The sequence below is a fragment of the Peromyscus leucopus genome, chromosome 3 (assembly GCF_004664715.2).
Source record: "Peromyscus leucopus breed LL Stock chromosome 3, UCI_PerLeu_2.1, whole genome shotgun sequence".
In the NCBI taxonomy this organism is placed as follows: domain Eukaryota; kingdom Metazoa; phylum Chordata; class Mammalia; order Rodentia; family Cricetidae; genus Peromyscus; species Peromyscus leucopus.
Genome location: NC_051065.1, coordinates 148443668 through 148461107, shown reverse-complemented (window position 1 = coordinate 148461107; position 17440 = coordinate 148443668).

Sequence of the window (17440 nt, the reverse complement as noted above, 5' to 3'; positions counted from 1 at the left end):
ATTCTAGTAGGAGAAAATAAAAATAATAAAACTAATTTTTAAAGAAAGCCAATAAAAACTCAAGTAAGAAAAACATGGGAATTGAAAAACAGATGAGATCATTGTCCTGGCTAGTTTATTGCCAACTTGACACAGGCCAGAGTCATTTGGGAAAGGGGATTCTCAAATGAGAAAATGTCTCCGTAAGACTGGCCTGTAGACAAACCCGTAGGCATTTTCTTAATTAGTGATGGATGTGGGAGAGCCCAGCCCCATTGTGAGTGGTGCCATTGCTGGAACGGTGGGCCTGGGTGTATAAGAAAGCAGGCAGAGCAAGGTCGGGGAAGCGAGGTAGTAAGAGCACTCCTCTGCATCAGCTCCTGTCTTAGGTTCCTGCCTGTTTGAGTTCCCACCCTGACTTCCTTCAGTGATGGACTGTTACATGGTAGTCAGATGAAATAAACCCCTTCCTCCCCAAGTAGCTTCTTGTCATTATGGGTTTTTTGTTGTTGTTGTTGGGTTTTTTGTTGTTGTTGTTGTTGTTTTGGGTTTTTTTTTTTTTTTTTTTTTTTTTTTTTTTTTTTTTTTTGGTTTTTCAAGACAGGGTTTCTCTGTGTAGCTTTGCGCCTTTCCTGGAACTCACTCTGTAGGCCAGGGTGGCCTCGAACTCACAGAGATCCGCCTGGCTCTGCTTTATTACAGCAGTAGAAACCTAAGACATCACTAAATTGAGTGAATAAACAGAAGAGGGGAGAGAGAGAGAACCAGGGACAGTTAATGAAAACTAATAGAGTTGTTTCCAGCCATGACAGAGAGGTCCTGGACTTGTCCTCCAACCAAGATAATTGTCGCCTACAAATAGACATGCACAGATAGAGATAGAGATAGAGATAGAGATAGAGATAGAGAGAGAGAGAGAGAGAGAGAGAGTGAGTTGTGGCCTCTGAGAAAAGAGAGTCACTAAGGTGAATACAACTCTCCACCCTGGCCCCCATGGGTCCTTTCTGACTCAGAACAGGAAAAGGAGTCCTAAACAGGGCAGAGGTCACACTCACCAGCTGCTAAGGTGGCTGGAATGTGCATGGCCCAGGAACTGAGAAGAGCTATGCAGAGGGGGGTACCTGAAAGATTGCAGAGGAATCCACCCCAGGTGTGACTGAAAACTAGGATGCTCCTCAATGAAATAAAACTGCATCTCGTTAACACGGCCCCCTGCACAGCAAAAAGCTGAATGTCAGACCAGAAACTGTGTAGTGCTTGCTAGTAATGCACACACCACACACACACACACACACACACACACACACACACACACAACCTAGGAAAACAGCAAAAAGATCCACCAGCAACCTAGCCACAGACATGAGGACAAATACTGACACCCTTAAAAGGAAAAAAAACAAATTTAGCTTATACGTGTAGTTGAATATTATTCAGTGGTAAAGGGGAAGGAAATTCTGTCGTGTGCTGTGACTGGTGTGATGGTGTGTGCCTGTAAGTCCAGTACTGAGAAGGCCGAGGCAGGAGGGTCATGAGTTCAAGGCCAGCCTGACTACACAGTGAGTTTGTGCTGTGATTTGGGTGCATTAGTTGATTTTCTTATTGCTATGACCAAACACCTGGCAGAAGCCTGTTGATGGAGGAGGGCTCATTTTGGCTCACAGATGAAGGGAATTAGGTCCCTCGTGGTAGAAAGGTCTGGTGACAGGAGCTTGAGGCAGCTGGGCTCATTAAATCTGCAAGTCAGGACACAAAGAGAGATGAATGCTGGTGCTCTGCTTATGTTTGTCTTTTTGAGTCTAGGACCACATTTGGTCGACGCTGCTGCCCACATTTTGGGTGGATCCTCGCACCTCAGTAACTCGGTTTAGAAACTCCCTTCAGAGACACTAGAGGTTTGTCTCCTAGGTGACTCCGGAGCAGCAGCTCTCAACCCTCCGAATGCTGCGACCCTTTAATCCATCCAGTTCCTCATGCTGTGGTGACCTCATTGTTATTTCATACCTGCAATTTTGCTACCATTATGAAGTGTAATGTAAATGTCTGACATGCAGGATATCTGATGTTGCGAACCCTGTGGTGTTGCGACCCACGGGTTGAGAACCACCGTTCTGCATCCCATCAAGTTGACAATCAGTATTAACCACCACAAGTCCACCCCTTGTCAAACTGATGCTCAGACACATAACACGTTTAAACCGTCGTCTGAGGAAACAGCGTTAAGTAGAGATAATGAAATAGAGAAAGGAGTCAGCAAACAAGAACCGTAATGATTACAAAAATATGTTCAAGCACTTCGAAAAGAGGTAGGGTCAGAACGAATAAAGAGCTAAATAATCTCATCAAAGAAATGGAAACTACAAAAAAGAATCAATCAAATGTTCTGGAACAATATTCATAATCTTTAAAAACAACTGAACATGGTTAAGAGCAAATTGGAACATTCAGGAGAAAAGATCAATGAACATGAAGAGCCTGTAGAATAACACCATGGTTGGGGAGTTGGCTTAGTCAGTAAAGTTCTTGCACGCAAGCCTAAGGACCTGAGTTCAGATCCCCGGTACCCACATAAAAAGCCAGTCATGGTGGCATGCATCAGCAATCCTGTCCTGGGACAGACAGTAGAGGAAGGGGGATCCCTGGGGCTCACTGGCCAACAGGCCTAGCCAAGTTGATAAGCTACAGGTTCGGTGAGAGACTCTGTCTCAAAATAATAATAGTAGTAGTTGTTGTTATTATTATTTGAACAGTTGCAGAAGACGCCCAACATAGACCTCTCTCTACACACACACACACACACACACACACACACACACACACACACACACACACACACATACACATGTGTGGGGTGGGGGAGTAATGTGTGATGAATGTCACCAAATGAAAAAATAGATTATAAAAACTTACTGTGCAGGGCTGGGGAGACGGCTCAGTGGTAAGAGCCCTTGTCACATAAGCATGAGGACTGAGTTCAAATCCTAAGCATTCATGTAAAATTTTGGGCAAGAGCGGCATGCACCTACAACCCCAGGATTGTGCTGAGCGGAGACACAAGACTCACTGGTGCTTGCTGGCTGCCCACCAAGCTTCAGGTTCAGAGAGCAGCCCTCTCCAAGGAATAAAGTGGAGAGCTGACCCCAGCATCCTCCCCTAGCCTCCATGTGCAAGCACCCTTGCGCGCTCGCACACACACACACCACACACACACACACACACACACACGCACGCACACACACACACGCACACGCACACGTGCGCGCACAAAAAGAAAGAAATATAGAAGTCAATGAACGGCAAACAAAAGAAGCCTGGAACGGTGTGCTAGTTTCCTATCATCGCTGTAACAAACCCCCAATGACACACCTGAGAGCCACAAAATGATATCAATTTCTTTTCTGAATGTTCCAGAAGTCTGCCATCACTGAGTTGGCAGGACTACTTTCCCTCGGGAGACAACCAACTTCCTTCACGGCTCTGGTGCCTGGAGGCCGCTGTGTTCCTTGATTTATGGTTTAGTGTGCCACCTTCCTAACCGACTCACTGGCTCCCCCTTGAGCACACTGGAAACACGAGTGTAATCCAGCATAATCCCTCAAATCAAGATTCTTAAATCATGCCTATAATCCTAGCACTTGGGAAGCTGAGGTCAGAGGATCACAAGTTCCAGGACATCCCGGGCTGCATAGTAATGATATATATGTTTTCTATATATAAGTCAATCACAACTACAGAGTCCCTTTTGCCTTATAAGGTAATGGGCAAAGGACATTACTAAGACTGTCACAAATGGTCAGATGGATATAAAATGAAATAGCCAGGCGGTGGTGGCACACGCCTTTAATCCCAGCACTCAGGAGGCAGAGGCAGGCAGATCTCTGTGAGTTCAAGGCCAGCCTGGTCTACAGAGTGAGATCCAGGACAGGCACCAAAGCTACACAGAGAAACCCTGTCTCAAAAAATAAAACAAAAACAAAAATTAAATAGACCTGTACAAAGATATCCTTCGTGATTATATTAGTCATGACACTGAGCCTATCTAACAACTACAAGTGAACACTTGTACCCAATTCAGAATTGCAAAACATTAGAAACAAAAGCTTGCTGAATGAAAGTGAAATCAACAAATACATAATCATGAAAAAAAATTGATTTCTTTCCTCAGTAACTAGTGAAACTACTACACACACAAAAAAAAAATCAGTAGTAATTTTAGAAAATTATTTCTCACTAATGATTTCTCTTCTTTTCTGTGGTGTAGCTAGAGTTTTTCTGGTCCTGCCTGGCCCACAGTCAGGACAAATCTCTCTAACTGGCCAGTCCCGCAGCAGCTCAGACCCAACCAAGTAAACACAGAGACTTATATTGCTTACAAACTGTATGGCTGTGGCAGGCTTCTTGCTAACTGTTCTTATAACTTAAATTAACCCTTTTCTATAAATCTATACCTTGCCAGGTGGCTCGTGGCTTACTGGCATCTTCACATGCGTCTTGTCATGGTGGCTTTTTTTTTTTAAACAGGATTTCTCTGTGTAATAGCCTTGGCTGTCCAGGAACTTGCTTTGTAGCCCAGGCTGGCCTTAAACTCACAGAGATCTGCCCACCTCTGCCTCCTGAGTGCTGGGATTAAAGGCGTGCGTCAACACACCTGGTCCAATGATTTTCTTCTTGATGAGGAAAAGGCTGCCCAGATATAAGACATCGGATGATGTAAGCTCAATTCAACACAACAGTACCTTTCTGGAGACAGGAGAGACATGCCCACTATTGACTTAACCTAAGAAATTAATGATGATTTTATTTCTTCTCTCTCTCTAAAAGCCATCTAGGAGGGACCACACACTGTGATTTTAGCCACTCCAAAACTATCCAAGACCCTGAAAGTATCCTGGGGTCACCATTCTTGAGCCCAGCCTTGGATGTCAGAAAAAAAGGAAGGAGAAGTCAGTAGATGGATGCTCTCATTAGCTCATTGGACTACTGGACTTCGATTTGGACATTTTCAAAATACCAGTTTGGGTTTATGCTGAGTCTCTGCCTCGGGCTTGTGATGATAAGCTCTTCCCTTCCCCTCTCTCTGTGGCTCTTTCCAGGCTCAGCCACTTCTCTAAACTACTCACAAAAGTGCAACTTTTCCCTCTTTTCTGCCTCTTCTGTAAGCATGCTTTCCCAAGCACTGAGCTTTCTGGCCTTCCCCCCTCTCTAGCACTCCCTCCGCTCCTCGATCCTCGCTGTGGTGACTTCCTGTCTGACCTCCATGTCAGTTTCAACAGTGGGCTCTTCTCCCTTCTCTTTCCTATTCTTCTCCCCGCAGCGGCGGAGATTTCTAGCCTGCCTGCCCTGGGGGTGGGGTCCCTTTAGACACTAATAAAACTGCCCTTGAGCTTCAAAAAAATCAATAGTAATATAAAGCATCTCAACCACACCATCACCCACATTGATCTAATTGAAATTTGCCCCAAAATTACATTGAACAAACAAAGAATACATGGGTTTTTTTCAAGTTTGGAAAAAAAAAAAAGACTGTTCATAAAAAACAGATGGTATGTTGGGCTATAATATACATTTTAATAAGTTTGAAATACTAGGACATTTTCATCTTCATTTATTGTGTGTGTATGAGAGGGGGGCAGAGGGAGAGAGATTGGGAGCACACATACATCCCACTGTGCATGTGTAGGTCAGAGAACAATTTGCAAGGTGGCACTCTCCTTCCATTTCTCAGTGCATTCTGGGCATTAGATGCAGGTCACTGGGTTTGTGCAGGAAGTACTCACCTCCAGAGCCTCTCATGAGCCCAGTGTTAGGGTGTTAGGCATACATCCTAAAGCTGCAGAGGGATCACCAACAAGGAAAAGAATCTCAACACGGTTTTAAGTACTTGGAAATTGAAACCCACTTCTAAATAAATCATGAATCAAAGACAAAAAAAAGAAATGCTTCCAACTGTGTGAGGTGGAATGTGAACATCTGCTAAACAGCTAAAACAATGCTTAGCACTATTGCAGTTTTCAATGAATAGGAGACAGATCAAAATAATAAGGGTTTAAAACTCAATGACAGTAAGAATTAAAACCAGAGTAAACAGAAGAGTGCTCAGAATAAAAATAATCCCAAATCAAAACGTAATAATAGGAAGGAATTTAGCAAAAGCTAAATTTGATTCTTTTTATAAGACTGAGATTGATAAAGCTCCCATAAGACAGAGAAGGAGGGCACTGGTCACAGGTCAGGGTAAAATCAAGCCGTACGTGTGCATGTGTGTGCCTAGTGTCCCTGGGTCCCCTGAGACTGGAATTACAAACAGTTGTGACCAGCTGTGTGGGTGCTGGGAATTGAAGCCAGGTCCTCTGGAAGAACAGCATTTCTCTTAACCTCAGAGCTATCTTGCTACAAGCCGCAAAAATACATGAAGTAGGATTTCAGCTGATTATGACAAGCTAAGACCTGGAAGAAGCCAAGGGCCTTCCAGAGGTCAAGCTGGGGCTCAAGGAGTCTTGGTGATACTGGCTTTTGATTATCTACTATGAATTTCTCATGTGCTATTGTACTTTTTCCATCATTCAATGGGCACAATTTCCCCCCACTAATGGTATATTTAGGTAACCTTCTGTGCAGTAATGCAGTCAGGATCCCTAATTTCAGGCCTTTCTGTCATTATCGTCATTAGCAGCATCCACCCAGGACCATCCCCCCCATGGACAAAAGTATCTTCTCAGAGATACCTCTGCACTCTCTAAGAACAGACTTAAGCATCCAGACTATCTGTTTGAGAAGGCCTGGCGGATGTGCTAATTAAGCTTAAATTTCTCACTTTCCAAAGCCTTATCTCTAGTTTTAGATCTACCTTTAACTATTAACTCAGAACTAAAGGGTTTCTACTTACAGGTACATCAAGCACCACCAAGTATACTACCCCGCCACCCCCCGCCCCGCCAGAAAACAGTAGCCAAGATAGCTTAGACAGGTAAGGGGCCAAGGAAAACAAGGCAGTTTTATTTTCAGTCATCACTGATAGACTCCTAACACTTTAACTAACCACTTCTAAGAATACAGTTGAGCACATAAAATCCCCTTGCTCAGAAATTAACCAAGTTTAGCTCTCAGTTGATTCTATTCCCTTTTGGGTTGCAGATGATGGTTGGCAATTACTGCTCTTTTTTGTGGATCTTCTTGCCCCTCCTTTTGACCCTGAGGGAATTCAAGCCTGGTGACCCTGCTTTAACCAGAGCATTGCTATTGTAAACCTCAGAGACTTGGGAGGACAAGATGGAGAAAAGAGAATGGAAGAACTAGATGGGTAAGAACTGGAGAGGAAGGAACTGAGATGGGGAAGAACTAGATTGAAGGGCTAGAAGAGAGGACTAGAGGAACAGATAGAAGATAAGGAAGAGCCAGATGGGCAAGAACAAGATGAGGAAGAACAAGATGAGAAAGAAGGAGATGGGAGAGGAGCTGAGATGGGAAGGAACTAGATGGATGAGGACCTAGATGGGGCAGAACTAAGATGAAAGAATTGAGACAGAACTTAGAGGAGACCGCAGATAAATGTAGAGAGAAATCAGGCAAGAAAGGAGCTAGGCTGAGTACAGAACTGTAGCTGTGTAGATAGAATTTTATCCTAGAGGAATAAAGTACTCGGACAAAAGAGCTCGGTGTACTTAGATTCTTTTCCTGAAAATAATTCACACCATTCATAGCTTCTCTTCTGGGCCCCTGGGAAGAAGATCATTAAGGCTGGACCATAATAATTTTCAAGACTATCTCCTCATCCCACAATAAATTTTTAAGGAAAGAACAGAGCATTGTTGTATATGCCTGTAATCCCAGCATTCAAGAGGCAGAAGGAGGGGGGATCATCCTAAATTCAAAGTCAGTCTGGGTCACAAAGCAAGATGGTCTCTACCACCACTTCCCCAAAAAGGGAAGATTGGAAGCACAGAGTCTGACTTCTGCCTTAAGGAAGAAGAAAAAGAACAAACTACGTCCAGTGTTAGAAGGTAGGAAATGATTGAGAGCAGAGCAAAAATAAATACAGAATGTAAAACAAAAAATGAAAACTAAGCTGCTTTCAAAGGATAAGCAAAAATCAACAAACCTTGGGCCACTTTAAGCACAAGAGACAGGCTCAAACAGCTAAAATTAGCTTTTGATGTGGTCACTGTAGCAAACTTTGTTGTCCATAGGTATGGGAGAGCTTTCTGTCTTCTACAATTTCTTTCTTTGGTGCTACATAGCTTTCATTGTAAAAATCCTTGAACATCTTGATTAAATCTTACCTAGGGTTTTTGTCCATTTCTTTGTTTTTTATTTTATTCTTTATTGTGAGGGGGATTTCCCACCCACCCACCCCCAACATCTTTTTATTCAAATAATTCATTTTCTGCATATATTAAAATCTACCAATTTTTAAGTTGGAAATACAAAATAAGCCAACTCAAATGGATCAAAGACTAAGATGTCAAACTATGAGCAGAAAGCCGGGGGGGAACCACTTCAAGACGTCACTGGCAACAAATCCTAGTAAGGTTCCAACAGCCCAGGAGTATGAAGCAATCAGCAGATAGGGGAGGGCCGGTCTCTGCAATGGACACACAGTAACTATAGGGCTGAACTTCCCCCACACACACACACCTCAAGTCTGACAAGGTGACTGGCAGCACCCACTATGGGTTACTCATCATCTATTTGGCACGGGACCCCTCCCCCTTCTCTCTGAAGCTTGCAAGGGGGGAGGGCTCACTTTGCCTAATGACTGAAGTCTCCTCAGAGACCAAACTCTCCTCAGAGACCTCCATCTGTCTGTCTTCCCATGGAGCTAAGAATTTTCTAATAAGGGCTGGCAAGATGGCTCAGTAAGTAAGGGCAATTACTACCAAGGCAACCTGAGTTCAAGCCCCAGGGCTTACCTGAAAGAAAGAGAGAACCAGCTCCCACAAGTTGTCCTCTGATCTCAACACGTACATCACATTATGAAGGCACCAATTCCCCCCCCCCAAATAACCTCCCCAATAAATTCTTACACCAAAGAGCAAGCCACTCCAGTGTCCCTCTTGAACCCTGAATGCTAAGAACTCGGATAACTGCACGGAAACCTGGGTGCACATCACAGAGATGGACTGCCCAGTGGAGACCCCCATGTCCTTGCTACTGCTTTTCCACACGCACACTGGCCTCTAGGGACATCTGCCTCTTGGGCTGTCAGGACATGCGTCATCTCTGGACTGAGCAGAACTTACCACTGAGTCAAATGCTTCCCGTGGTTTTAGAGTCTGCAAATCACCCCACAATGACCACCACTCACACATGCAATCCACGAGAACGTTTATTTCTCAAGAAGAAATTCCAGCAAGCAGGGGTCGGCCACAGAACAAAATGGCAGTGACCCTGAGAAAAGCTTGCAGGCTCCCTTTATACACCCTTAGGGAAATTCTGGGGACAGCTGGGTCATCTCCAGCAAACACCATTGGCTAAGGAAGCAATGGTTACATTAGTTTAAACTGTGGTGTCTTTGGAAGTGTAAGGGCATGCCCAGAGATGTATCCAAAAAAGAGGAGGGGTGGGTAGGTAGGCTGCAGGATCTGCCCTTTTCTAATTGGCTGACTCCAGCCTGCCAGATGGGGTAGGAGTGAGCTGGGGAGGAGGCGCACTCCTGCCCTCACTAGTAAATGGCCAAGTGCGGAAGTGCAGAGCTGGGGGCCGTGCCAAAGGCCTGGCCAAGCCAAGTGGTAGCAGCGGGCCGGTTGGGCCCCCAGCTCTTTGTGCCCACACTCACCCAGGGTACCCTGCCTCACCGTGGCTTGGTGATGGCTCCACGCTGCTTCCTCGCTGCCATTCGAGACGCTGCCAACGGGTGCCATCTCAATGGTTTGGGATCAGACAGATTACCCTAAACACACTAAGTTTAAGGATGCTTAATTCCTGCCCCATTTCCTTATCGTGACACTGATCACATGTCCAGGATGAAATCAAGCAATATAAGAACAACACTTGTTCACTTTCCCCTGTATATAAAGTGAGGATGGACATGACTGATCCAAGGTATGGTTGAGGGGGAGGTTTTTATTGGAGATATGACAGAAAGCACAGCCAGAGGCATCTGAAGTGTCCAGAGCAGGGATAGAAAGTAGTAGACTATACATGGCCAGCAGACTGAACTGGGCCATGGGGGGGGGGCAAAAGAGGAAGAGAAGAGAGAAAGAGAACAAAGAGGAGAGAGGGCCAAGAGAGGGAGCCAAAGAGAGCCAAGGGAGAAAGGCAAGAGAGAGGGAGGCAAGCAGACCAAGAGAGAGCCAAGTGGGAGCAAGGCTAAAACGGCAGGGTTATATAGGAAGGAGAAGCCGGGGAAGGGAAGCCCACGAGTTGGAGTTTAGGGGAGGGTGTAGAGGGCAAAAAGTGCGCATGCGCACAGATAAGCACCAGAGAAGCCAGGAAAGCTAAGCGCCGCGCAGGCAGCCTTCAAGGGAAAGAGACGGTTAACCTGCTCCCCTGGGTGTAGGAATGGGTGTAGTTCACAGCCTGGTAATCCTTTGCTTTCTGATGACCCAAGCTCTGCCCATATCTCCCGGAATTTATGTTTTATTTATCCCAGTCCCTTTCCGTCTACATTTTGAGTATTGCCTCTAAGTCATAAAAGTCATCCTTGTGAGAGATGTCACTTGTACTTTATGACAGCCTAAGTGACCTCTGTGTTATCTTTGGGCCAGGCCAGTCCTGACTCCCACAGGCCTTCTGTTTGCCTCGGTCGTTCTCCCTAGACCCTTATCTTGAGCACTGTTTCTACGTCAACAAGAACTCATCCTCTGGGCTGGAGAGATGGCTCAGAGGTTAAGAGCACTGGCTCCCCTTGCAGAGGTCCTGAATTCAAATCCCAGAAACCACATGGTAGCTCACATGGTAGCTCACAACCACCTATAATGAGATCTGATGCCCTCTTCTGGCCTGCATGGGTACATGCAGGTGGAATACTGTATACATAATAAATAAATAAATCTTTTTAAAAAAACGATCTTATAAACAAAGTCATTGTAAAGAGCTTCAATGTAAACGTGTCTTAAGCTTTGTTGTACTTATGGAGCTGAGTTAATTGTTACCAGAATTCCAAAACTGTGCTGTGCTTAAATATGGCTAAAACAAACTGGTGGTCAGATCCCAAAGTCTTGGTACCAAAGTTGGGCTGATGCCAATTCTTGTTTCATTCTTGTCTCTTCACTGATGGTTTCCCTGCCTGGTGTAAAGCCTGCAGGGACCCTCTGCAGTAGGGGACAGGGTGAGAAGAGCCGAGAGGAGCCGCAGGTACTTACTGAGCCTGGAAGCCACCATGTGCTTTGGTATATTAATAGGCACCTCGGCTAGCCATTTGTTTCCAGTTTCTTTTGAACCCGACACATCTGCCCACTTGACCAACGGACTTCTTAATGCTATCTCAGACAGTTTCATCCAGCGCGAAAGCAAACCAAGAGAGGTGTCCTATAGATCACCTTCCAGCCGCTTCCAGCCGCTTCCAGCCGCTCCTCTGGCTGGCTCTGTCCACTTACAGCCTCTTTCTTTCAGAGACACAAGGGCCAACCTAAGTCTTCTCCATCCCTCTCTCCTCTCACCCCCTCTTCCTTGCTGGTGCTCAGTTCTTGTCCCTCAGCAGGAAAAAACGAGGCAGCTGGAGGGCACCTCACTGACGCTTTTCTCTGTGGGAATTCACCGGGCTGCAACTGAGCACCGCTTTTCTCCAGAGCCCGTCTCCCTGCGCTGATTAAATACTGAAAGTACCAGCTCTGATGCAGAGGCTGGCTCATCGTGGCCACTTCTTTCCTTTCTGGGAGGTCTTTTGTAAAAGCATCCCTATTTCTCTGTTTCCCACTCCTTTTTCCTAGCCCGCCACTGCTAAGCCCCGCCCTCCTCCTCCTTGCCGACACACCCCCGCCCCTGCAGCCCTCCTAGCCGGCAGGCCATGCGCCTCTCCCCGGTCCTGCCTCCTGGACCTCACTCTAGCATTGCTTCCCTCGACGGGGAAATTCACCGCGCCTCCATTTTAAGTTTCTCCTCCTGGCCAGCAGGAAGAAACGCAAATAGCTGTCGTCTCGGCTTCTCTAGAAGATGAGTTCTTCCCCAGTCCCCTCACAGGTGATTTGAGTCCAATCTCAGCCTATGAAATCGCCCTCCGGGTCAATCCTCCTGGATCTAACCAGACGCAACTCTAAAAGTGGGACTCTGATTCACCACCTGACCCGACCCCCCCGTGAGTCAGATTATGACTCTGGCCTAGTCAGACCGGAGTCTGAATTGCATTTTAAAAGTGTTCCATTACAAAGTCCCAAGCTACTTTATTTAGGCTGCAAAATGCTTTCAGTGACCTGGCGACCTTCCTCAACCAGTTTCTTTTTCCTCTATCATGCTGTTTCTTTCTCCTTCTCCCCTTTCTGCAATTACAGTTTCTCTCCTCCTGCAACCTCAGAGCTACAGGCCCCCCCCCCACATCTCCCCACACACACTCCCCCTACCCCCCACACACACCTAATACTACAGCTCTCAGCTACAAGCTATAAACAAACAAAAAAGACTGTCCAAGAGTCAAACTCCTCTGCCCTGCTAACTAAACTCCCCTGTACACTGGCTTTCAAATGTTCTGTAGAGGACTTCAAAACCTTCACTCAATGCTCTTTCAGGGTCCTGGCACATGTTTATTTGGGTTACTGGCTGCAGCTGTGTTTGTAAGCATCTCACATTACCTACCGATGTCATGGTATGTCTCAAAAGCAATCTAAATAATAAGGCCACTTTTAAGGTTGTGGCTTATCATACACCTGATTTTTAAGGTGTGAGAATGTGTGTATTGGTGTGTATGGGTATGTATGTGTATGTAAACTGTTGTGGCAAATGTATGTACTAGTATGTATGGGTATGTATGTGCACGTAAACTGTTGTGGTGTTCAAATCCACTGGGAGAAACCAGAGACTCGGTGAAAGGACCAGCATCAGCACAAGATACCCCAAGACCAAGTTCTCAGCACAAACGAGATTTATTTGCCTCAGAGGGACAGAGGGCAGGAATAAGAGACAAAGACAGGAGACCGAGAACCAGAGAGCCAGAGAACCAGAAGGGGAAGGGGAAAAGGAAGCAGGGAGGGTTATTTGTCCCGGAGAGGACGGAGACTGGACAGAGAGGACATAGGTGTGGCCCATAGGCAAATGCAGTTCATAAAGGGGAAACCTCAGGTTAGGATGAGGTTTTGATTGGGCACGTTAATTCGTCAGAAGGTGCTTTGATGGCTGAGCTTCAGTACTTTGATAGCTGGGCCTTGGTGGTCAGCCTCAGGAGGAAGTGGCCAAATAAGGGCATAGACGTTGGTGGCTCGCTTTAGGAGTGCACTCTAGTGGTTTTTAGAAAGGCAGAGGGAATCAGGGGAGGGGAAGGCCTGCCAGAACCACGTGTGCCATGCTCCAGCCTGCTACAGCCCCTTCACTTAGACTCAATTCAAACTGAGGTTAAATGAGTTTATTCTTATTGCTAGCAGAAGGACTGCAGCTTAGAGCCAAACAACACGCTGTGCTGAAGTCGGGGTTCAGGTGAGGTTTTAAGGCAGACATCAGAAGGACGTGTATTACAACCACCCATGGAATCCACAGCTGGGCAGGAAAATTGTTCTACTTCCCTCAGTTGTTTCCGACTTCCCCACTATATAGCAATAAAAAGACCATTTCATCTCTCTCCCGTAGCGAGAAGGAGCTATGCAGAAGGAAAGGCAGCTGTTAACACCTCCCAGCCCATTATCCTAGTCACCAGCAGGCCACTGGAATCTCCCAGGCATCCCAGAGCAAAAGGTCAACAGCCCTTAAGGGATGCCCGGCTCCACATTAAGTTTCTTTGGTCATCACAGGGACCTGTGTAAATTATTTCTCAGGTCTGAGCACTCCAGAGACTGGGATAGAGCAGTCAGTCAGTTTCTGGGCAGGCCAAAAGCACAGTGCCATCAGGTTAGGGCTGGCTGTCATGTCCACATTTTAAGGTGAAGTTTTTGTTTAAGGACCTTGGAATTTAGAGATAAATTCTGACACGTGTCATTATGCTATAAATATAATTTATATTTGGAGGTAACAACTAAATTCTACAATGCAATTTCCTGAATATTCATTTAAAATACAATTATTCGGTTGACAAAAAGTTGTTTTCGAGACTTTTAAAACAAAACAAAGCATTGGAGAAACACCTGATGGAAAAGAGCTTATGTGGGGGGGTGCGGGTGAATGAGAAGCAGGATGGACCCTTGACAAGCGGACAGACAGGGAAAGGGGCCACAGAAAGATAGGGACGATGGCAAACTTCCAGCTTCTTCCCTGGCCTCCTGACCTGAGGTTTCAGCCCAGCAGATCTATTTTCTCCCTCTGCTGCCAGGAGCCCCTGCCAACTAACCAGCAAAGATCATAGATAAGCTCATGTCTGGACTGAACCTGTTCACCCAAAGCTGTGGGCCTATCAGCTTGCCTGGTCTAAACTGACCAATCCTGAATTAGGAGAAGACCCCACCCTTCCTTCCAGCCCACCAAAGATGTTTAAAATCCCCCCTACCCACCACCCTCAGGCCCCCACCCCAAAAGACCTGGCTCCCTGAGTACCCTTCCTGCAGAGAGTCATTCTCTCTGTGTACTTGACTGTGTGCACGCTTTTTGGGTTTTTTTTTTTTTTTAATATTTAAGAAGATTTACCTATTTTTATGTCTATGAGTGTTTTGTCTGCATGTATATACACATGCCTGTGGAGGTCAGAGGAGAGAATTGGGTATCCTGGAACTGGAGACAGACATTTGTGAGCATACCATGTGGGTTCTGGGAGCTGAACCCCAGTTCTTTCAAGAACAGTAAGATTGCTTACTTGCTTGCTTTCCTTCTCTCTCTCTCTCTCTCTCTCTCTCTCTCTCTCTCTCTCTCTCCCTCCCTCCCTCCCTCCCTCCCTCTCCCCCCCCCTTTCCTTCCTTCCTTTCTTGCTTCTTTCTCTTGCTATTGTTTCTGTTTTTTAAGACTAGGTTTCTCTTGTGTAGCCCTGGATGTCCTGGAATTCGATCTGTAGACCAGGCTGGCCTTGAACTCACAGAGATCTACTGCCTGCCTCTGCCTCCCGAGGGCTGGGACTAAAGGTGTGCTCCAGTAAGCATTTTGTTGTCGTTTAGGAAAATATTTTATTTACTTACTTACTTACCCCAGTAGTTCATAAGCTACTTAAAAACACTTTTTTTTTTTTTTTTTTTTAAAGACAGGGTTTCTCTGTGTATCCCTGGCTGTCACGGTACTCAATGGACCAGGCTGGTCTAAAACTCAGAGATCCATCTGTCTCTGCCTCCCGAGTGCTGGGCTTAAAGTCTAAAATCACATTTTTGGGGCTGGAGAGATGGCTCAGAGGTTAAGAGCACTGACTGCTCTTCCAGAGGTCCTGAGTTCAATTCCCAGCAACCACATGGTGGCTCACAGCCATCTATAATGAGATCTGGTGCCCTCTTCTGTCATGCAAACATACATACAAATAGAACAGTGTATATATAATAGATAGATAGATAGATAGATAGATAGATAAATCTTTAAAAAAAAAAAAACAAAAAACAAGAACACATTTTTGAAGGAGTTTGAACAGATGTGTCCTATACGGGTGAGCAGCGCTGTTCTCAGAAGACATGGGGTTCTTAAATGAAAATATCTAGCCAGGCATGACTTACGTCCCTATGAGTTGTTGGTCAGTAAGGCCCCAGAGCACCTCAAACATTCCAGGGTGTTGCCATTGCTCTTAGATGCCCACCACAACTAAATGGTAAGACTTTATTGATGAAGACACTGTACACTTAGTTTGCAAGACATAAAGGAATCGATCTTGTCTGGGCAGTGATGATGCACTCCTTTAATCCCATCACTTGGGAGGCAGAGGCAGGTGGATCTCTAAGTTTGAGGCCAGCCTGGTCTACTGTGGGATGTTCTGTATGTTAAATGTGTTGCTCTGATTGGTTGATAAATAAAACACTGATTGGCCAGCAACCAGGCAGGAAGTATAGGCGGGACAGGCAGAGAGGAGAATTCTGGGAAGTGGAAGGCTGAGTCAGAGAGACACTGCCAGCCGCCACCACCATGACAAGCAACATGTAAAGATACCAGTAAGCCACAAGCCATGTGTCAACTTATAGATTAATAGAAATGGGTTGATTTAAGATAGAACAGTTAGCAAGAAGCCTGCCACGGCCATACAGTTTGTAAGCAATATAAGTCTCTGTGTTTACTTAGTTGGGTCTGAGCAGCTGTGTGACTGGCGCATGAGAGAGATTTGTCCTGACTATGGGCCAGGCAGAAAAACTCTAGCTACACTGGTCTACAGAGCAAGTTCTAGGACAGCTAGGGCTACACAGAGAAACCCTATCTCCAAAAACAAAAGAAAGAAAAAGTAATTGACTGACTAGGAAATCCCTGCTGGCTAGCATTCACAGTGCTGGAAGGTGCTGTGCAGGCTTTTGGAAGGGGAGGGGAGCAAGACACATCATTGGTTTTATCCAGCACTGGACCCTGCTTGCTATACTACTGATCTAGTAGGCAAGATGTGCCCTCTATGCCTCATGGTGTGGGGTAGACTTTTACTAGAGAGACACAACACACACATATACATTGGCTCACCCCAGAAAGGGAACTTGGGACAGACCAAAACAACTATTGTACCAAAGTCCAATATGGTGAACCAGTGGGGTTCTTTATTGGTGTTACTAACAGGAGTATGGGGGAGGGGTTGCTTAAAAGGAGCAGGGATGATTCAAAAGCAGCTGCATCATCAGAAAGCCCACCCCAACATAGGTGAGGACTCCTAAAAAGTACAGTCCTGGAGCTCTCTGCTACCTTAATCCGAAGAGCTCTTTCTTACCTCTGTTGGGCTGGCCATAGTCTGTACCCCAGCCACTGTCTACTCCCTTTCACACTGTTGGTATGGGCCCCCATGAATCTTCCAAACATGTGTTCTCTAGGACATGCGACCTTTTGTGACATTTTGCTCCCCTCCTGAGGCTCTTGGGTCTTCCCTTCTTTCCTGGAAGGAATGTTTCCGTTTGGAGGCAACGTTGCAAATGCAACAGCGCAGTAGTGGTAAAGCTGTGGAAGGAAGGAACAACTGCTCTCTTAGTGGATTTGAGGCCTGCGCCACACACGGGAGGACATTAAGGCCTGGGACTGAAAACATGGCCAAACCCAAGGCTGGGGAAGGCAGGCCCTAGGGGAAAACCTAATGGTATTGTTTTGCCAAACAGTAGTGCTGTCAAACTGCCTTCTAAATATTTATATCCATAGATCTGAGCCACTCTCGACCTCACTAGGGAAGCTTCTTGTTGCAATAGGGAGAGGTCAATGCAGAGACTCATAACTGTTCAAAATGCTGAGAATAAGTGGCGACTGAATGCTCCGTTATGGATGGGATCTCTGTCAACCCCTGCCTCCTGAAGCTCAGGGA